Source organism: Hermetia illucens, chromosome 1 (genome assembly GCF_905115235.1).
Source record: "Hermetia illucens chromosome 1, iHerIll2.2.curated.20191125, whole genome shotgun sequence".
Lineage (NCBI taxonomy): Eukaryota > Metazoa > Arthropoda > Insecta > Diptera > Stratiomyidae > Hermetia > Hermetia illucens.
The window spans coordinates 105,358,310-105,380,633 of NC_051849.1; the positions used below are offsets into that span (position 1 = coordinate 105,358,310).

General features: G+C 42.4%; 1 protein-coding gene across 3 annotated transcripts in view; it reads left to right on the forward strand.

Moving 5' to 3' along the window:
* LOC119661346 overlaps nt 1-22,324 on the forward strand; it is a 295,095-nt gene that overhangs the window by 66,368 nt on the left and 206,403 nt on the right. For 2 of the 3 annotated variants that reach the window (XM_038070648.1, XM_038070650.1), the window contains exon 2: nt 10,937-10,989. The exons of the other annotated variant lie outside the window; for it this stretch is intronic. The gene's annotated coding sequence lies outside the window, so the exon portion shown is untranslated. The remainder of the gene's footprint in view (nt 1-10,936; nt 10,990-22,324) is intronic. 3 annotated transcript variants of the gene reach the window in all.

Genomic DNA, 22,324 nt, shown 5'->3' on the forward strand with positions numbered 1-22,324 from the left:
TCTATAACTTGTCTTTGAAAAATTGGTAACGCCCAGAACTGAAAACATGAGTCACATATTCTTTTTGCAGATCGCGTTCCTTGTAAAGGACATACTATTTGGCCGACTCCCTTTTGTGCTCGGGTTCGCTACATTTGTAATACAAAGTGCTTTTGTCTTGTCCTTTGGAAGCCCTTGTTATATATCCGTTTGCCGGACACTTAAAACAGCGGGTTGGAACTGTCCCTCGCCTTATTTTGCAAATAATACCCCCCATCTTTATTTTCCTGCTATGGAGAAGTAGGTTTGCTGTCTTCTCTCGGACAAGGACAATGGCTAATTTTTATTCTTTGGGGTTAACAAACCTAACTTCCACTTTAAGGTTGTTTACATCTGGGTAATCCCTTTCTATCGCCTCCTCCACCTCTTCCGTATTAACGAGACAATACAGATCCCTTATTTCAAGGGCGCAAACGTATTCTAGGCTGGAAACCACTGCTTTTCGTGCCTAGAATGCTTTGGACTGTCTCGCAGAACGTTCTCTTCGAGCCAAGCTTAACAAGTGTATCGCCGGTTAGAGGCGGCCGGATAGATTTGACATCAACCTAAGCGTCTTCTGGTTTGGTTTTGTTGCGGACTTCTTCTATTGTCCGGCTTGGTTGGAATGGTCTCTGGCCGTGGTGTGCCCCTTCACCTTTTCCTTGGCGTTGATTTTGCCGTCGTAGTCGACTTCAACTTTGCTACAGTGGAGCCACTGCTGTCGCTATTTAAGGTTGTTATTGCTGAATTTTCTTCTTTTTTCGACGCTGCTTGGTTCGCTTGATTACCACTTCTCGGAATTATTCTTGCTGTGTCCTTGTCGCCAGGTCCAGGATGTTTTTCTCTGGCTTCCTTTTGTCGATTATTTTTGTTCCGCCTCTGATGGGCTACCAGCATTCCGTTTGTGCAACTGGCGACTGAATTGGAGATGTGCTTTTTCCTCAGTTCCTCTTCTGCTATCTTCCAAGAGTTTCTCTTGTGTTCAATACGGTCCAGTAGTTATTCCATTTCCATTATGCAATTGTTGGCATCCATGGAGATGTTAGCAGCCTTAATTTTCCGAAGAACCACCCTGCACTTCTTGAGTGGCCTGGACTTTCGGAAGAAATCGATCCTCTGCGGAGAGATGACTTGCATTTCCGCCATCCGATTCTTTTTTTCCGACAAAGAATTGTCACGCAACTCGGAGTTTGTCTTCTTTTCTCGTGGCCCCTTTTATAAACTCGAATCCGATTGCGTCTCTCCTTTTTGGGCGGGTGTATTATTAGCCTCTATGGTGTTACCGCCTGTTTTACTTCCAGTCGCTTTTGCCATAGGAACAGTGAGTTTTTCTACTTTCTCAGTAGGTGACCGTCGCGCCTTTTGTAAAAGAATATATAGTGGAGTCTCCCATTTTAGCTGCCACAGGCCGTGAGTGTGGTGTGTTTTTTGTTGCTGTTGCTCTCGTTGTTGTTATTGGTGCTGTTGTAATTTTAATTTACTTACAGTTCTGGTTATTATTGGACGGATTCAACCGTAACATTAACCTGAAAGCCGTTTCCACGAGATATCATTCTCGTGTACTAAGGTAACAAAATGCTACAGTTGTTAGCGTATGTGCAACCTATTCCGAATCGTTTGCTAAATCATAAATTATTTCCATGCCGGGTCGCTGTCGTTATCGCGCTCAAGTTGGTTCACCACTAGGTTGACTAGTAGTTATCCGGGGCAACCAACTGGTAGGTGTGAGTCGACTTGGTTGGCCCCCCAGCCCCAAGGGATCCTTCAATATGTACATTCTTGTTCGGATAGCTGAGTGGTTAGAGCACGAGACTATCATACGGAAGGTTACGGTTCAAATCTCACTGGTGGTACTGGCTATATGCTCCATGCCTCCAACTTTGACCTATCATAACTATAATATAACACTAATAGAGTTTCCACGGTATGATGCCCGTCGTTGTTATCTAAAGTGTTAGTTCAACGAGCTACGAACAAGAACCTATTTCAGAAAGCGAGTAATATACGCCTTTTGATTCTGAGGAAGGATCAAAATATGTTGTTACTTTTATATTTGTTCTAACGTCCTTACAATGTAGGTAGCGTGTAATGACTATATACTATTATTCGCTTTATTTTAACAGATATCGATACGGGGGGTATTTTGGTGGCGGTTCGGTTGGGTGGGTTCTGGGAATGGGTTCGTGAAAGAAGTGACCACTTGTCAGCAGCGCTCTCTCTCTCTGGTGCATTAAATATCAAAACTGAAACCAACTTTGGAAAATACTACCATTACCATTTTTCTACCAAATTTAGTGTCAATTGGTACAACAGTTTCTGGGAAAAATGGGTGCGGCAGACAGACAGATCGACAGTAAACCGATTTTAGTAAGGTTTTGTTTTACAAAAAACCTTAAAAATGTGGTTTTTTACATTTTCAACGCATATTTATTATTTATTTTATTGCATCTATATTTACCACAGAAATATCCTTCATGCAATTTCTCCTTATTATATTGAAAGTGATGATTCTCAACATAACTTTTTAATAGTTTTTGAGGCCTTCATTTTTTATGAGCGTTTGAATCCTACCAGACATCGAGTTGACGAAATTCAGCAAAAGGGGAAGGGTCGTTTTATTACACCGTTCGTCTCCGATCACTTCATCTAATTCGGCAAGAGATTTGGGTTTCTCATTACCTGTACTTCTGCACTGCCTCGTCCCTCCACTCTGAAGAGCAGCCTAAGCGAAACTGGCTACGGGTGATATGGCATTCGCTACATTTTTAAGGTTTTGTGTAAAGCAGATCCTTATTAAAATCGATTTACTGTCTGTCTGTCTATCTGTCAGTCCGTCTGTCTGTGCGTCTGTCACACCTTAATTCTCAGTCCCCATATATTCGAAAGGGGGTTGTAAATTTTTTTTCACCGAGTGTAGTCATGTGGGGTATCAAATTAAAGGTCTCGGTTAGTACTTTCCGAAATTTTGGCATTGGTTGCAAAAAGGAGGAATGTGGGACTCCGAAAAGGGTCAGTTACTTCAAGGACCCGTCCTTTAAAGCTACCCAACCCAAATATATAAAAAGAAATAAGCATATGGTATCTAGGCCTAAAAATAATATCCTTAACGACATCTATTTTAATATAGTTAATAATAGTGTATAACCAAATTTATCACAATTATATTTTCCAGAAATTGAATCAGAACCCTCTTAAGTTCATCCTGGAATCATCAAGTTTGGTTGAAATAGTATTATTACTTACAGAGTTATAAAAGGCCAGGTCAGTTGTCATTTTAGTTCAAATTGCAAACTAGGTACCATGGCACAAATGACCACATAAATATGCTTTTATAAGAAATACACAAAACCTTTCATAACTGACGCACTTTGCTTCCGGTTTCCCGACTTGCTACTTAATTCGAAACCCGACAAGGGTATGAATTATTGTTTGAAAGCGCTAGATTTGCACCTAGACTAGTTTCAGCTAATACAAATCGATATGGAGAGTATTTTGAGACTTGGGCACCACATAGAGGCAGCTTCGTGAATTTTGTCAGACTTTTCGGTTGGGTAGTTTCTGAGAATGGATCCGTTAAAGAAATCATCACTTTCCACCCCTCCGACTCCGACTCCGACAAATCTCAAAACTAAGACCGGCTTCGAAAAGTTCTAATCGAGACCTTTCATCTGATAGCCCACATGACTATATTCGGTGAAAAAAAATTTTGCACCTTCTTTTAGATGTATGGGCAGCCCCCCGCCCTAAATCTCAACGTAGAAGGATATCACTCACTACATGTCTGGGCTTCACAGTGCCCATCTTCCCACTAAATTTCTTAATTGGTATAGCCGTTTCTGAGAAAAGTGTTTGTGGCAGATAGACAGACCTTTAGGTCAATCCTTATAGATCTCCCAGCAGGCGCGACCCCAGCTGGCTGATTGGGGCATACCTATTGATGTGTAAGTATGTGTTCATGCACTTTTCTTTTCTGACTGTGCTAGCGTTTGCCAATCTCTGGTGCGCGGACCAAAGTGGCTATGGGAAGGATACCCAGAACATAAAACCACCATGGAAGACGAGAGAAGGAGGAAACTTACGGTGCAGGGGCTCGGAACCCCAGTACCGGCGGCTTTTGTGAGTGAGCAAGCGGGTTCCCGTTCGTCGATATCACTCGACCGCAGTGCCTCGGTGGTGGACAACTTCGCCACCTTAGCATACAATGTTGCAAGTGATTTGGATCTGGAGAAGGAAGTGCTCAAGCGAAGTACGACCTTACCGAGAACACCAATAACAAGACCAAACAAAGATGAACTGAAGGCAGATTCTTGAACGACAAAAACCGCGACAACACCCACCGCATATATTCAAGATGCTCGTCAGCAGGAGGTACTCCAGAAATAAGGAAGGGATCCATTCAAAAGAAGCTCATCAACTTTGAGATCTCCACCAATGCCAAAGACGATGAAGGACAAAGTACAGGCAAGGTAAATAAACGCCAAAAGTGAAGGACTGTGAAAAATGAGTAGCCCTGCCGGGACTTATAGGGAACAGAGTCCCGATCCGGAGTGATTACCCCCAGTTTGGGCCGAAAATAGTTGAGTTGTCTGAGTTTATCAACAGGCACAATGTGCACCAAGCCATAAAGAATATGGTGAGGGCTATTAGAGTCCTCTATACTAGATCACAGACGGAGGAAAATAATGATAAGGATATGCCGAATCCCGCTGTGCCAACAGTGTCACAAGCGACTCAAGTGACGCCCAACCGTACTACCATCGAATCCCGGCGAAATAAACGAGTACGTGAAAAAAAGGGGGATCCTTTAAATAATCAGTAGGCCCCTAAGAGAAAAAAGGCGGACAGGATATTCTGAAAACCAACACCAACAGCTCAGAAGGAATCTAGGAAACTCGACCAGCGTTGCTAAGCCCAAGACGAGCGAAAACGATGGATGGACTAAAGTTACCAACAAACAAGTCGGGAAACCGGAAGCTAGACGCTTCAGGTATGAAAGGTTTTGTGTATTTCTTTTATAACGAGATTTGAGTGTGCATTTGTCCCATTAGCATGTAGCACGTAAAATATGCTTATATTATGTGAAAATTTCCACTTTCAAGTGCTATTGACTATCATAGTCTTGAATTTGCAGAGAAGCCACAATTTTGACCTAGTATAACTTTGTTAGTAATAGTCTGATTTTCACCAAATGGCAGGATCATGCTCTATGCTGTAGCCTACATCGCTGCAAAATTTTGTGATTCTCGGGTGAACTTAAGGGGGGTTTTCCTGTCAATTACTAAAAATTATAGTAATTTACTATCATTAACTTTATTTGACCAGGTATCGGTATGACGAGTATTTCGGAGCCTAGCCACCATATAGTGGCAGCCCCCTGATTTTTTTTTTAGATTTTTCAGTTGGGTAGTTTCTGAGAATGGGTTCGTTGAAAAAATGATCACTTTCAACCCCTCGCACTCCCCAGTTTTTCAACAAATTTTAAAACTAAGACCGGCTTCGAAAAATACTCGCCGAGACCTTTCATTTGATACCCCACATGACTATATTTGATGAAACAAAAATTTACACTCCCCTTTTGCATGTATGGGGACCCCCCTTAAATTCGACGTAAAAGGATGTAACTCACTATATGCGTGGGCGTTCACAGTTCCCACCTTTCTACCAAATTTGGTGCCAATCGCTACAACCGCCTCCGAGAAAAATGCGTGTGACGGACAGACAGACAGTAAACCGATTTTAATAAGGTTGTGTTGTTGTGTTTACACAAAACCTTAAAAAGCGGAACGAAAAGCAAAAGTGCAAACTCGTCCAGATGCAATTGTTATCTCCAGTAAGGGCAATCTGTCCTACGCGGAGATACTCAAAAAGGTCAAAACTGATCCCGACCTAAAAGACATTAGCGGAAATGTAAACAGAATCCGAAGAACCCAGAAAGGGGATCTCATGTTCGAACTGAAAAGATCCGTGGGCAAAACTGATGACTTTCGCACTCAAGTGAAAAACTCACTTGGGGAGAGTGCCGCAGTGTCTGCCCAAAAACATGAGATCTATATACAATGTAAGGATCTCGATGAAGTGACATCGAAAGGAGAAATTTGTTCTGCTCTGAAGGAGCAATTCAAGTTGAAAGAACTCACCGAGGAGTCGGTTGTGGGCTTACGGAAAGCCTATGGCAGCGCAGAAGTTGTTGGCGGCCGGAAAAGTTTGGATTGGATGGGTTGTCTGCCGTTTAAGAAAACAAACTTCACTAAAGAGGTGCTTTAAATGCCTCATGTTTGGGCACTTCGCGAAGGTATGCACCAGCAGCATTGATCGATCCGATCGATGCAGAAGGTTTAGGGAGAAGGGCCATATTGCCAGGGAGTGCAATAGGGACCCAAATTCCTATTGTGCGAGATGAAAGGGGGACAGGATAACCGGCATATTGCCGGAAGTGGAAAATGTCCGGAAAATGAACTTTATTCAAATAAATCTCAATCATTGCAGGGTCGCTCAGGATTTACTTGAGCAGACCACGTTCGAATCTGAGATGGAAATTGCCATCATAAGTAAACCGTATAGAAACCGTTATTACAGTGTACGTCAAGTCAGGCAGCCAGTGGTTTTGTGTGGGCGAAAATAAGTGGTGTATATGTATACAGCTGCTACGCCCCACCAAGTGAATTCGAGCAAATGCTTGATCATCTTGTTCTCGACGCGAGGGGACGAAGTCCAAAGGTGATTGCTGGTGATTTCAATGCTTGGGCCCTAGAATGGGGTAGTAGAGAATCAAATGCTAAGGGGCGCAGTTTATTAGAAGTTTTCGTGCAGATGGACATAGTTTTGGCTAACGAAGAAAGGGGGGTCAGGCTCGGTTGTAGACCTGACTGTCAGCCCTGCGCTGGCGCGTGGTATGCCCCGGTGCGTCAGCAAACGCTACACCCACAGCGATCACCAGGCAATCTTCTTTGAGACATGTGTCGAGCCACAGGCCAAAGAGCTATTATGCCTGAAACCGAAAAAGATTTCAGGCTGGTCTGCAAAACCTTTGGATGAGCAGACCTTCATAGAGGTGTGGTTAGATCAACTTGATAAAGCAGGCGCCTCTACAGAAAGAGCCGTCCATCTGGCTCAATGCATCGCCAAAGCATGTGACGCGTCCATGCCTAGAAGGTGCTCATTCTCCCGTAGAAGACTAAACTACCGGTGGAATGATGAACTTATCGGTTTTCGATCAGTCTGCCACCTGCCAGAAGAGCAGCTCAGAGGGCGGTAGGTGGAGTCGATCAGGGGCAGAAAGAGTGCGCCTATAAGGCAGCCCGCAAAATCATCAACCTCGCCATCCATCGAAGCAAGAGGAAATGCTTTAAGGAGCTCTGCTCAGAAGCGGACGTAAATCCGTGGAGGAGAGCTTATGGAATCGTGACGGGGCGATTCAGAGGCTGTTCACCTCCGCAGGTCACGTGTCCTACCCTCTTGCTGAAAATCATCCAGGGGTTATTCCCCCAGCAAGTGGAGAGCATGGACACATTCCAACCACCTCTGAATGTGACGGCAATTCCGCCAGTCACCAGAGGCGAGCTGCTGGAAATCTACGGTAGAATAGGAGACAATAAAGCACCGGGCCTGGACGGAGTACCGAATAAGGCCCTTAAGCTTGCCGTTAAATCCAGGCGCGACATGTTCGCTGAGTTATTCGAAGCGTGCATGTCCGAAGGAATATTTCCAGCGGTATGGAAGCGACAGAATTTGGTACTTCTGGCTAAGCCTGGTAAACCTCCAGGTGAACCATCCTCATACCGACCCATAATAATCATCATCTATAATAGATTAATCTCAGTTGTTGAAAGCCAAGGCGACCTTTCAGATCGGTAGTACAGGTACCGTAAACCCAGATCAACCATTGATGCCATCAAATTGGTTACTGGCTTGGTCGAAGATGCAATCCACGGAAAGGGTAGTACCAGCAAATATTGCGTGGTAGTAACCCTGGACGTGAAAAATGCATTTAATTCGGCAAATCTCTAGCGAAGGTTGGTACTCCCGCCTATCTCGCTGCTATCGTCGATAGTTACTTAACTGAAAGGAGGCTCTGGTATGACACCGATGATGGACTCCAGGAGTATGTTGTTTCCGCGAGTGTTCCACAGGGTTCTGTATTGGGCCCACTACAGTGGAACATTATGTATAACAACGTTCTTAATCTTCCCCTTCCGGAGCAAGCCACAGTGGTGGGTTATGCTGACGACATAGCACTGGTTGTTGCCGCCAAGCATCTCGAAGATGCTGAGTTATACTCAAGCGAGGCAATCAGTGCTGTTAAATGTTGGTTAGAGAGCTCTGGTCTGACGCTTGTAGACGAAAAAACAGAAGCGGTCCTCATCACGAAGCGCCAGAAGAGAAATTACGCCTGTGTTTGAATCGGGAATCATATCATCACTTCCACGCCGACCATCAAATACTTGGGGGTGGTGATAGACAAGAGGCTCAGCAATAAGCAACACGTACAGTATATTTGTGATAAATCATCCACTGCTAGTATGACCCAGGCGAGGATGATGCCGAACGTGGGAGAGCCACGGCATACCTCTAGGCTGCTTATAGCCAGGGTGGTGAACTTAATCATGCCCTATGCGACCCCAGTTCGGAGGAGGCGTTGCTGATGTCAGTTAACACTAGTAAATTGAAAGCAGTCTACAGGAAGACAGCCCTGTGGGTATGCTCTGCCTTCAGGACTGTCTGATTAATTATAATTTCACCCAGTTTCTCACGGGACATGGAGGATATCTCCACTACCTTCACAGGTTTAAGTTGGAGACCTCACTCGACCGTCCAAATTGCGCCAAAGTCCCAGAGGACTCAGAGCATATATTCTTGCACTGTCCGAGATTTGTGGAAGAAAGGAGGAATCTAGAGGAGACTCTAGGAGAGGTGCTGGTATCAGAAAATCTGGTGGCGAAAATGCTAGCAAAACAAGAGAATTGGGATGCGGCCAACTGCATGATCGCATCTATCCAAAATAAATTTCGAAAGGAAGAGGAGAGGAGTCACGTATGCCGCGTATAGAAGAAACGGGATTAAGCTAGAATGAGCTGACTCCGCCCCGGGATGTAATACCTTAGGGTGGTTCCGTTGGGCAGGGAGGGAGTCGGGGGTGGTTTTAGTGGGTAAAAATCCAACACACTGGTGCCCAGACCAGTGTCTTCTGAAGATTTCCACCCCTTCAAAAAAAAAAAAAAAGACAGACAGACAGACAGACCGACAGACAAACAGATATTGAACCGATTTTAATAAGGTTTTGTTTTGCAAGCAAAACCTTAAAAATGAAGAGCGGGGCGGGTTGCTAGTCAAATTAGTGCGCCATTAGTAGATGGCGGACGTAGGACCATTTGAGTAAAATGAATTTACATTTAATACAAAACTTTGAGCTTCTATAACTTTGTTAGTAATATTTGGATTGCTTTTCCTGAATTGTGTCTTTTCTTATCAGCTATACTGATGTCAAATTTCATACTTCGAGAATGAACTTAAGGGGGATTTCGGGTAAATTTCTAAAACATATAATAGTTATACGCTATTATTCACTCGCGTAGCGATTCATTGATCACATATTCTCACCGAAATTTCGTGATTATTGCTCCAGCCATTTCGAGTAACAGACGGTGAATCGATTTTAATATAAAACTTTAAAAACAGAGCAGTGAGAGTTACTGTCATTATCGGAAATATTACTTACATTTTAACATTAATTCAATATTTACCTTTTTTTTGGGAAATGGAGCATGTAAACCAAGGTAACTACATCATAGGTGAAAATAATTAGATCACACATAAATAGGCTATGTCATTGGGCTTTCTTCTATACGATAAAGCTCTGTTTTTAATGACATTGTATGTACATATATTAATAATTTAAATCCAGACTGACTTTTGGTCCAGTTCCTTAAATTATTCATGGGGGATAATAAGCTCCGTGAGTGGCGAACATTTGCAAAGGGAATTGCTGATAAACCATTCATTGTTTGCCATCTTTCCGAAAACATTCGGAACACAGGTGACTTGCCGTAAATGCTCGGGAATAGAGACATAATAAATTAATCTGCCAAACACGTAGTGTCCTGGACAAATCCGCAAATCATGCTAAACTCTCTCTACTCACCACACCGTATTGAAATATTGATTTTTAATTCGCAGTTACATTGACGGGACGTGCGTACATATTTGTATCTATTCATCCATTCCTGTGCGATCTCGCCTGCTTCATTTCCGTAGAGTGTAATCTAATTATGTGAGGGGGGAACACCTCTGGAGCTTTAATTAGCAGTAATTGATTGCCTTTTATCGAACTCATGTGCAGACTTTAGTCCATGCAGTTAGAGGTTCCTTTGCGGCTAGGAGCCCCGCACAGGAAATTACGTATTGGAGCTAAATGGGGTCAATGGGAATCGTAAATGTGTGATTGAAATTTATTGAGTGGCAATTGAATGATGTGATGGTTTACAAGTTATAACTTTATATATATCCCCATCAGGTTCACCCGCAGACAAGCTGGATACCATCTCATAATTCAAAATGTTTTCACTGTCAGGTACGCTATTCAAATGCCATACAGCACTATCGAGGTTTTCTAGGTTAGGGAGGCTAATTGCATCCTCATAGTTGGTTGCAGTCACTCGCTAGAGTGGAGATCAATATAAAGTGAATAATTGAATAATTGTAATTAGTTGGAAGGCTGAAGGGGAGCGTCGACGCTATTATATCATTTGTAAAGGGAATACATAATTATTTGAAAGCGCACTAAATTGAATAGCAATTACGCACTTCCCAATATTCCACAGTGTATTGAATCTAATTGTTTAGGGTTTAGGATAAGTTTATTACTGGAAGTACTCCATTAAATTCGTGATAATATGCTTCTTCTATTTCCCTTCTTTTACAGAAATGATGACCCCAGTATTCATGCTTCCGTCCTAATTGTGTGAATAATTAAGAGTAAGTATGCAATATTTCGAGATAGGGCACCTTTGGATATTCCAAAGCTAATTTATCCATTTGATTCTGACAGAACAGCTGGCCTGACCATTAATTTCTATAAATCTGCGCATGGTTTTAAAGGTTTTGTGTGAAACAAAACCTTATTAAAATCGATTCAAAGTCTGCCTGTCTGCCATAGGCACCTTTCTTCAAAACGAGTAAACCAATCCGATTTGGTGAACGGATGAGAACTATGAAATGTCACCGCCGTGTGGGGTATCAAATGAAATGGCTTAGTACTTTCCGGAACTGATGTTAGTTTTGACGTGAATTGTAAAGTGCGCGAGTAAAGAGTTAAAATGTAGACACTCAAAGTGAGGCAGGACTCATTTTCGGAAACTCTCAGTTTAGGCCTGAAAAGATTTTCCATTTCGATATATGCTCAAATAAACTTACTAATAGTACATTATCAACTTTTATAAATTGCAACAGCACAGAGGACAATATCTTGCATAAACATGCCAAATTTCACGGAAATCGGGCCATCAACGCCAAAGTTATAGTAGTTGAAACGCGCGAACTGACTGGTTCTAAAGTCATGCAAATAAGATGCTGACGTCATAATTTACAAGAATAATTGACATTCGAGTGAAATATTAAAATTCCATTAATGAAGAATCTACTTCTCCCCAGCCCTTTTTACGGATTTGTGTAAACACAAAACCTTATTAGAATCGAGTCGGTGTCTGTCTGTCCGTCTATCTGTCTGTCACACCCAATTTATTCGGAAACGGCTAGACCGATTGTCACGAAAATTGGTAAGAGTATGTGATCTGTTTACCCGGCAACTCTCTTATGTCCATCCCAGAAGTACAGAAGTTTGAAGAAAATCTGACTATTATTAACAAAGTTATAGAGGGTGTGTTCAAGCGATTTCACCGGATTTTCTCCAGCAGCCGCATCTTTGGAGCTAGCCCCATGAAACCCAGTCTGCCTGCGCATTTAACCTCTTCCGTCGTTACATCACATGCTATGCAAATGGCCTGTTTGGACATCACGAGATTCTTTTCCGCCTTTGCATCAGCATGTTACATACCAAATGGTATATTTGGCCTCGACATGACTTTCTTCCGTGTCAGCAGTTCGCAGCGCAACCGCAGGTATCGATTTGTCGCCGACAACCAAAATTATAATAACAAACAAGTGTTATTGTGTTGTGTACAAGAACACTTTCAAAGCAATGTGTAAACACGGAAGGGTCAAACATAGGTGATTTTAAGAATAACGTTACTTTTAATTTTGAGTTGTTTACAAGCTTCTGAACAGAGCTAAAGGGTTCTATCCGAGAACACTTTACGCGCGGGAATTACTTTAAATCGCTTTTGAGATTAATTAAGTAAAAATTATTAATAAGAGAGAAATAGAATATTGTGATTAGAAAATAAAGGTTTGTTGAAGTGGAGTCGCGAGTGTTGTCATTTACTTAAGCCAAGCAAATCAAGCAAGTATTATTTCTAACCCCTTTAGTGTTTTCTGTTTCAGTGGTGTTTGATTACCCCATCGTTCCGAAGTTAGGTTTCGGCAACCCGGAACGAGAGCAACCACGGTCCTCTAGTTAAACATCCAGGGGCTAGTGCGCGAGCTTGGCCAACGCCAAGCAGGGTAGTTCACTGGAAGAGGCCGTTTAGGAGAATGCTGAAATAGGGTGAAACTATGCCATTTTTTGTGAATTTCGTGCATTCTACAACGTTTATGACGTCATCATCACATATCAATTCTTCAATACTACACGAAGTGAGTTCATATGAATGGGCTCGGAAAGAATTATTAACATGTGTATGTAGGTATGTAGTATATGCGTGCTAATGAAGTTTGCGGATAGTGTCTAATTCAGATAGATACATTTGTACATTAAACACATGTACATTTGTATGTTTTTGCGCACGAAATGAATCGGAAATATGGGTACGATCCGATATTCCAACTTGTTTGTATCTGTTGTAGTTCTTCACATTTGCTAATAATATTAAACTGCGAGTGTTAACCGTGTGAGGTTCACTATTGTCAACACAGTACTTTCCATCAAAAGATTTTTTTAAATCGGTTTCTAAAAAATAGAGGGCAATGGAATTTTTATCGGTGTCAAGCTTTCGGTTTCCCGACTTGTCATTGTCAAGGGGTAAACAAGTTAGAGAGATAATTCTTTTGGAGTTGAAGAAAAGGCCGCAGAGAAATACAAGTCAGGGTGCTTATCACGAGCCTCTGTACCAATTTTTCTGAAGCCTGCCGCAGTTGAGCTGCTTTGTGGCACGCAGTATAACAAACCCCTTTTAAAGCTTGAGAAAACAAAAAAATGGTTTTAATCTATATCAATATAGCTAGATAAAGAGGTATGGAATTTTATATTTACTGATTTTTTTACGAAGAAAACCTTATTAAAATTGGTTTTAATGTCTGTCTGTCTGTCCGTTTGTCCGCCTTCCTACTTGTCCGTCTGTCTGTCACCCGCCTGCTATGAATTGCTATAGCGATTGACACGAAATTTGGTTAGAAGGTGGCAACCGTGAACGCCCAGGTATGCAGTTAGTTCCATCTTTCTTCGTTGGATTTAAGGGGGAGCTTCCTCATACGTGTAAAATGGTTGGGGGGGAGGGGGGTGTAAACCAGTCTGGTTTTTGAGATCTCTAATGGACTCATTCTCAGAAACTACCTAACTGAAAAATTTGAAAAACAAGTCGGGAAATCGGAAGCTGGGCGCTTCAGGTATGAAAGGTTTTTTGTTTGCTTCTTGTGTGAGTATATTTGAGGGTAGAACTATCCCATTTGTACGTAGCCCGTTATATATGCATTTAGCATGTCAGATTTAGTACTTGGGGTTGTAAATTTACACGGTAAGGACAACTTTGAGCTACTGTAACTTTGTTACTAATGGTATGATTTTGATCAAACTTGGAGATAATATCCTTCATATTATATTTTATACTACTACCAACTTTTATAGCTCCGAGATAAACTTAACTTACTCAATTTTCCCAAAAATATGGTAATCTACTATTGTTAACTTAATTTAAACAGATATTGATATGGAGAGTATTTTGATACCTGGGCACCATGTATAGGTAGCTTCATGAATTTTTTCATATTTTTCGGTTGGGGAGTTTCTGAGAATGGGTCCGTTAAAGAAATCATAACTTTCCACCCCTCCCACTCCCCCTTTCTAACAAATCTAAAAACCGGCTTCGAAAATGACTAATCGAGACCTTTCAATTGATACCCCACATGACTATATTCGGAGAAAAAAAATTTTACACCCCCCTTTTATATGTATGGGGACCCCCCTAAATCTCAACGTAGAAGGATATCACTCACTGCATGTCTGGGGATCCACAGATTCCACCTTCTCATCAAATTTTGTGTCAATCGATATAGCCGTTTCTGAGGGAAGTGCCTGTGACAGACAGACAGACTGATATACAGACAGACAGACAGACATTGAACCGATTTAATAAGGTTTTGTTTTGCAAACAAAACCGTAAAAAAGAAGCTGCGTTTATACTCTCAAATTAAGTTCATGTATGTATGTTACTATGTTTTTATGAAATTGTAATTGAAAATTCTAATTCCAATATCATTCAAAATTTCGAATTTTGTTGTGAAGATGTGGTCAGATTTTGAAGTAGTAATATTGGAAATTATTCGTGTTAGTCTGCGTGCCATTTTGCCATCTTTTTACTCACTAAAACACCTCCTGCAAAGCTACAACTCGTATTTTCTCGAAACAGCTTACTTTCCGTTTTTTCGTATCAGATTTGTAATGAATAGGTCCTGCCGTGAATCCCAGACCCTTGGTTGGCTTTATTGTGGAACTTGCTTACTTTTCTACAAATTCATAACTGCTTCATCAGCATACTTTCCAGTTTTAGTGCTTTCGTTTACTCCTTAGTGGAGTATAGACACCCATGACGACTGGGATTCGAACGCTCTACCCTCTTAATCATCGTGCCGTCATCCAGTTTTAGCTTAGTTAGTTTAGTTTGGTTTAGTGAGGGAGCTGCAGTTCGAAGCTCTTAGGCCTTTTTTCCATTGTACCATCCCCTAAAATGGCCGGTCTGATTTCTGCTTGCGGCGTTTGTAAGCTTTTATTAATTTGAGTACATATTCCAGAGGAAGGAGGTGCGCAGATTGCTTGTTGAAGAAAACTTTGCCGAGGTATCTTCGTCTAAGGTTGAGAGGGTCGGGAAAGTGCATATGAATTGCAGGGTCATATCTTTCTCTATTTAGTATTGGCTACATCTACCATCGGTTAACTTAAATTCTGTTTTATTCAGATTCAGCTTGAGAGCGTATTGCATGAGGCGATCATTTCATTTTTGCAAAAATTGCTCGAAATCAGTTTTGCTGGGAAACGTTAGGAAAACATTATCTGGATAAAGCCGTGAATAGGGCGCGCGACGTTTGATGTCCCATGTGACAGTATCCATAACAAGAACAAAGAGGATGGGATTATATGATGAATACCGACAGAGACCCGAAGTGGCTTTGATATGCTTGCTACAATTGAACCCAGGTGTTATTGCAGAGCATCCCAGATGAGTTCGTGTAGAACATGTCCAAAAGCCTTCTCTAGATCCAGAAATGCAATGTAGAGAGGGCGATACTTGTCACAATGGCTCTCCATGTGTAACTGTGTAGCTTGAGTTGTGTCAGAAGTTCCGCAGTTCTTGACAAATTCGCCATAATTAGTGGTTATTTGAAAGATTTCGCTAATACGGTTGTCAAGAATGCGTTAAAAATTCTTCATGGTTTGGAACAGCAACCGGTTCGGTCTTTTCCCATATTGGCACTGTGGCGCTTTCTAGCTAGTCAGATGGTGTTCTACCTTCCTGAACAACCCAATTGAATAACTCAATCAGCCACAGTGTTGGGCCCCCACTGTTCATTTTCCAGAGCTGAAATGCGATGTTGTCAGGTCCTGTTGTTGTTGTTGTTCCCTAGATTTCATTCGTTTTACTGCTTCCTTGATTACAGTGGTGCTGACAATTACGTCTCACTGCCGAGTTGATTTAAAGCCACGGACTTCTTAAGACATGGATTGATTTTGGGATTACAATCAGAGCACCGCTGAGGCAAACTCAATGGTATTATTACAGTAGTATATTCATACTTGTGTATGCCAGGCATACTTAAATCTCTATCGAACTAAGGAGTCCGGCGCCCGTGTTGAAAGGCAACACCACGCTAGGGCCCAAATATCTCTGTTCGCTTGAACGTAACCACAACCGCCCTATCCGGCAACAAAGATGTTCGACATCTTGTGTCTGTTGGTGTCAGCTTTTGACAAGTCGATACAGATGGATAGCACGGGGTAATAGCTATCGCTTTTTTTCCTTCCTAATTGACGTTCGTAAAAATTTACCAATTGGTCAGCGTTTTATCGTCGAGAAATATGTGGTAGAGGTGTTTTTTTTCACGGACTTTTATTTGGACATCGTTATTCTAAAGTCAGGTATTTCGGTTGACGAACCGCTTACCAAGCGTATCGACCTCGAGAGTTGCATAGGCCACTTTGTGTATCGTACCTTAGATTTGGTTCCACGATTCTACCACATTCGTAATGGTTGGTAATGGCGGAAGTGAAATCATTCCTTCTTGCTGTCAGTACGTTCCTCAAGCTCTTTTATTAGTTGCTTCATTTGCAAGATATCAATTAAAGGCCGATATTGAGGTGCGATGGTCTAACATGTCGACGCCTTATGAGAATCTACTCGATTTTCATTTTGCTGTTTCCACTAGAAAATGAAGAAGACGGGACAATCGTTTGCTAGACCATGTATTCACAAGTAGAAAGTCACGAGTGTCCGCATAATCGATCATATCCTCTTTACTCTCCATGGCACCTATTATCGTCTGCCTTTTTACCCACATGGCCATTAAGGTCGCCGGTAATGATGATATAATTGTCAGCAAGCACGCTACAAGTCCTTTCGTCGAGAAGTTGCCAGAAGGCAGAAGGCTCTTTCTCGGCATCAAGTCGACCTGTCTGTGGTGCGTATGCGGTGAAAAATGAATGGTTCGATCAGCTGAAATAATGGTGAGCTTCATCAACCGATCATCAAATCATTCGATTTCTTTAATGGCATCACGGAAACCCCTTCAGATGGCAATGAGTGTGTGGGTGTGAGGTACCAAAACAGAGAAGTTTATGGCCATTTTTACCGCGTTCGCGTTCTATGGCGCAGCTTTTGGCACGAGGGCATCGGGTTTCTCGAAGAGAGTAAAATTCAATGCGCCTTCTCCGAAGGGCTCTTGCGAGTTCCTCGGTCATTCCAGTTAGGGTGCCAACATTTAGCGTGCAGGTATGTTTTTATTTGCTCGGATTAACTTGCTTACGTCCTGACGTGTCCATGTTCAAGAATCCTTGCCCATTTCTCGACAGGACCCGGGCCCGTCCTGTTGCGTCGACTGTGGTGGACGCCCTTGCATTTTTCCGTGGCGTACGCTCGATCCTATCGTGTTGTTTATAATGACATTCGATTCATTTTCTTGGTCAGCCTGTCGCGGGACCTGTCACCAAGAGAGATTAGGTAGTATTTAGCTTGGAGGAATAACTCCAACTATAATTTGTTTATGTCTTTTCCTGATTTCAGCATTTTATTTTTGTTTTACTGAAGATAGTACAAAGTACGTTGGCTCCTTATTTATCTGGGCTTGGGACCAACATAGCATAGTTAAACCGATGAAGAGAATGAGGTGGGAAAATGTTAGCTCCTTGCCCATAGTGGTCTGCAGGTTATGGATGTAGTCGGTACAGTCGATAAATTTTTTGAAAAATTGCTTTATGCATTCCAGTATAATTTAAGGCAGCGAATCTTGCTTGGAATCTTGTCGATTGTCCCATTCATCGACTCATTCCGGAGAATCTCTCATTTCGCATTCACAAAAACATACGAAAGGAGTTCTTGAAGGTGGCTTTACTTCATTTAAGGGATTGATGACAGAGAATGTTTCCCTTCTCTTTGGGTGATCAATCAATGGTTGTGGGGTTGCCCTATTATCCAGAAGAGGTGCAATTTCACCAGATGTTATACGAATCCCAATCGCGGTGAAGTGCTCTTTCTAACTCTTCAGCTGCTTGTTATCGCAGAAGTATACCGTTAAAGTTCCTTACATGACCATTGAAAGGCCTTCGATCGCCTTACAACTCTTTCGTGATGTAGTATAAGGTGGCGAAATAACTATTATTTGTGGCACTTCTTGTTTTCCTTAAAAACGCAATGGTGGATACAGGACCGTAGAGAGAAAATCCGGGCATGGGGTGGAAATAATGCGGAAAACGGGGCGGGGAATTTTGTAGTCTAGATTCTATTAGAAACAAAAGCATAGTACCGCAAGAGCAACGGAGTCCGACCATCTAATTTCGCTTAGAATGTCCAGCTGCCCGTAGGTATCATTCTGAGTGCCCTTGATACTGTTGTTGAGGAGCGTGTACGCATTCTAGAAACTAATCAGAAACCGTTTTGGATAATCAAAAGTCGTAACGGCAGGGTCAGGCCTTATTCGTGGCAACACTGACATTTCAGTAGCGATAGATTTTCGAAATTTGTAGGTTTTTAACCCACAAATTTTGAATTTTACGACGAGCAGGGAACACTTTCGGTATATATTCTCACACTTCAACTTATAGGAACCAAATGTACTTGTCAATGTCTTTCATAAGTAAGTAATTGGACAACATTTGGAAATAAGTTACCAACGTGAGGGACCAGAAAGCCATTCCTTAATTTTTGTCCTCTTCATGTGTTAAGGGAAGGTAAATTTCTGTTTTGACCTTGTCGGGGCCTTACCGCTGGATAGAGTACGCATGAAGGCGATGTTCTACGAACCCTGTCGAAGTTGTGGAACAAACGCAACATGGATTGGGGAAGTCGAGAGACGAGCACCAGGAGCCTGCACATTATACTAGTTAACGTGGATGCATGCTCAGTTTCCGAGGCAAAGGGTGAGGCTCGATCGTCGAGCTGAATTCTGCCGGGTGAGGGAACACTACATCCAGAATGATCACCAGGCCATCTTTCCTTACATTACAAACGGAGTAAGTGACAATGGAATGTGCTACAGAAGTGGAAAAACCAAGATAGCTGGCGGATCCATTTGATTTTTCGTGGAAGATATATTCTCGCGGCTTCAAAATAAAAAAGGTGAGCCAGCTATGTCAGCAGGTAACTGGGGCATGGGAGTCTACCATGCGACGATGGCGTTTTCACCATAGCATGAAACGAAACGGCGAGACCGATCTGCAGTAGCAACGGTCTTGTGTCTGGCTGGGGGGACGTCGGTCGTTGTTCAGTGTTGCGAAGTGGTGACGCTGGATGTCAATGTCTTTAATTCGGTTAATTGAGGTTGAATTAAGGTTATCTTGGCCAAACTCTTTGTCCCTGATTACTTACTTAGCTCAGATAATCGAGAGTTACCTCTCAGAGAGATCTCTTCCGTAGGAGCCGGACGACGGGCCGAACGAATATGTGGTGACCCAGGTATTCCCCAAGGCTCCGCATTCTCTTCTGTGGAACATAATGCGTGACGGAGTATTTGGATGAAAAGGAATGATTACGAACTTGATCTAGTGGACAAAAAGACAGAAGTGGTTCCTAGAACCAATTGCGAGGAATTAGGGGTTGGTATTCACTAGGTTGTTTCAAAATCGATTGTTAGATACCTGGGGGTAATGATTAATATCAAGTTAAACTTCAGGAAACGCTTGGAATAAGCGGCAAAGAGAGAAAAGGCATCAAAGTTACGCAGTTCAGTTTCAGCAAGGATGATGCCTAATATTAATAATAATAATCGTTAGCGAGACAATCCAATTGCGTTGCCTTCAAGCGTGTTAGAACACTTCATTCAAGATCGTAACGGTACACTACAGGAGGTACACTGTAAGAGCCAATGTGGTCAGCATTGCGCTCGTCTGTGATTATTAACTTGACTTGACTCAGGTACTCATTCACAGTTGAGTCGACTGGTACCCGACCTCCAGTCCCGATATAAATCCCTTTGCTACCAGTGAGTTTTCGCATCCATAACCTAGCGCTCTAATCACTAAAGCATCCGGACACCTAATGGCTAATATTGTAGGGTTAAAATGGCTACAGTGACCGGTTGCTTATCACAGGGATGGTGAAATCCATCCTGCTATATGCGGCTTCTGACTGGGGGAGTACTGGACAAAGCAATGAGCCGAAGAAGGGTGAGTTCATATCGGCCAGTCAGCCGAGGATGTGCTGCGCATTTAGGACAGTATCGGGTGAGGTGCTGGTCATCATCCTTAACGCAATGCACTGTCTCTACCATTGAAGAAGGCCGAATCCATTAGATGGTGACTGCGTGTTTGGGAAAAGCCACTAGAAAGGAGCTGTACAGCAGATGGCAACAACGATGGGATAATTCCCGAAAAGTTATGTATTAAGAGATCGGTCCAGCGAAAATGGGGAGAATTGAATTGAATTACTATCTGACTCATTTTCTTACGGGACACGATGGATAAAGGAAGCACCTCCATCGCCTTGGATTGTGCGAGTCCCTCGAAGTTCCGAACTCGGCGCCACTTCCGAGGACCTCGAGCATGTCCCAAATTCGCTGAAGTGGTCGTCGGATGCCATAATTTGTAGTGTTGCTGAGGCCGGAAGCAAATTGGAGCGCAGTAAACGCAACAATAACTGCGATACAGGAAGAGCTCTAGGAACAGAATCTAGCCTGGACAGTGGAACGGACGCGTGATTTAATTGTGCTGGTGTAGACCAGAACCTTCCCCGTGAAAGAAGCTTTCCACACACAACATTTTTTTGTTTTGAACGCTGGAGTTGCTTTGTACTGAAGAAGGAGGTATGTCGTTCCCGAAATATGTATATATATCCCGAAATATAAATTGATGCCGTTGACAGAATTTTGGCTGATCGTTTGGCAAGCGAGATTATTGCGATAGAGGTTCATAGCCTGATCTACGTTGCAGCTGCCACCGTTATTCGTCTCAATAATCAACAACTTGGAACGCGCAATAGGAATTTACCGTTCTGGTTATTTCAACTCAACAAAAGAATCGAAAAATTGATAAGGGAGATTGGTCGTGTCATGCAAGCACTTCTAGACAATCCATTACCAAGAGTCCACAGATGCATTGCAAGCATCATCGGAAACTACCATCTATCCAATGATATGCCAATCGAAGAAATCCTGGAGGTGCTGAAGCAAAAACTTGCAGTATGCTCTAACCGTATCCGTACGTACCAAAGAACAAATGACAGCAATGAAAGCAAATGACAGACAACATCTTGTTCTTCCAAAACCAACGGGGATTCTATAAAAATATCACTAACTCGAAGCGGGTCAAGAGCAGTCACAGGTATTGGCAAATCATTTTAATCAGATGATAGTTCCAGAATTTTTCACTAAGGGGATAACTTTCCGCATCCCCAAGGAACAGGGTGCCTTTTGCCCTTCAAAATGTCGCAGAATTACTTGTCTTCCTGCCATTTACAATGTCTTCACTTCAGTTCTGTGTACGAACATCCCAAAACATCTTGATGTTCATAAATTTATAGCTGAGGGGCAAAAAGCATGCTCAAAAGGTTCCCGAGGCTGTAAAGAACAGCTTATAATCGATACGGTAGTTGTAAAGTAGGCTGTCCCCCAAAAACGAAATATCTCGACAGCCTACATCGATTATAAGTCAGCCTTTGACTCCATATCTCAGTCGTAGTTACTACATACAAGTGTTACGTTTATACAAAATCAACCCGAATGTCGTTCTTCTCCTGATAACTGTGATGAAGAATTGGAGCACGAAGCCATCGGTATCCTCACAACTTGATTTAAAACCATTGCACTACAATCAAGTACATTCTCTTCGAGAGTTTTTCTTTGAGAAACAAGCCTCTAGCTAATTACACCAGACTACCGTCAAGGTAGATATTAAATTATCTCTAAAAGCAGAGAATGAAATCCCATGTCGAATGTTACTTCAGTCTAACAGAAGATCGACATGTGGAAAGAGAAACCCATTCACGGAGGCCATATAAAAAATTTGTTGTTGTCAGGCATTAACATCGAAGCCTCCAACAAATGGTTCCTATGAGACTGAAGTATTGCTAACTTCAATTCAGGATGCTTCACGCCTAACGAAAAATTACGAACGGTACATTCTTCACGACTCCTCAATCACCAACTCCAGTTGTAGGTTATACAATTGTGAAGAGGAGACCATCCAGCACATAATAACTGCGTGCAGGATGTAGAGTAATACCAAGTACACCAATTGTCATAACTCCGTCTGCAAGATTCTGCATCAAAACCTAGCGTT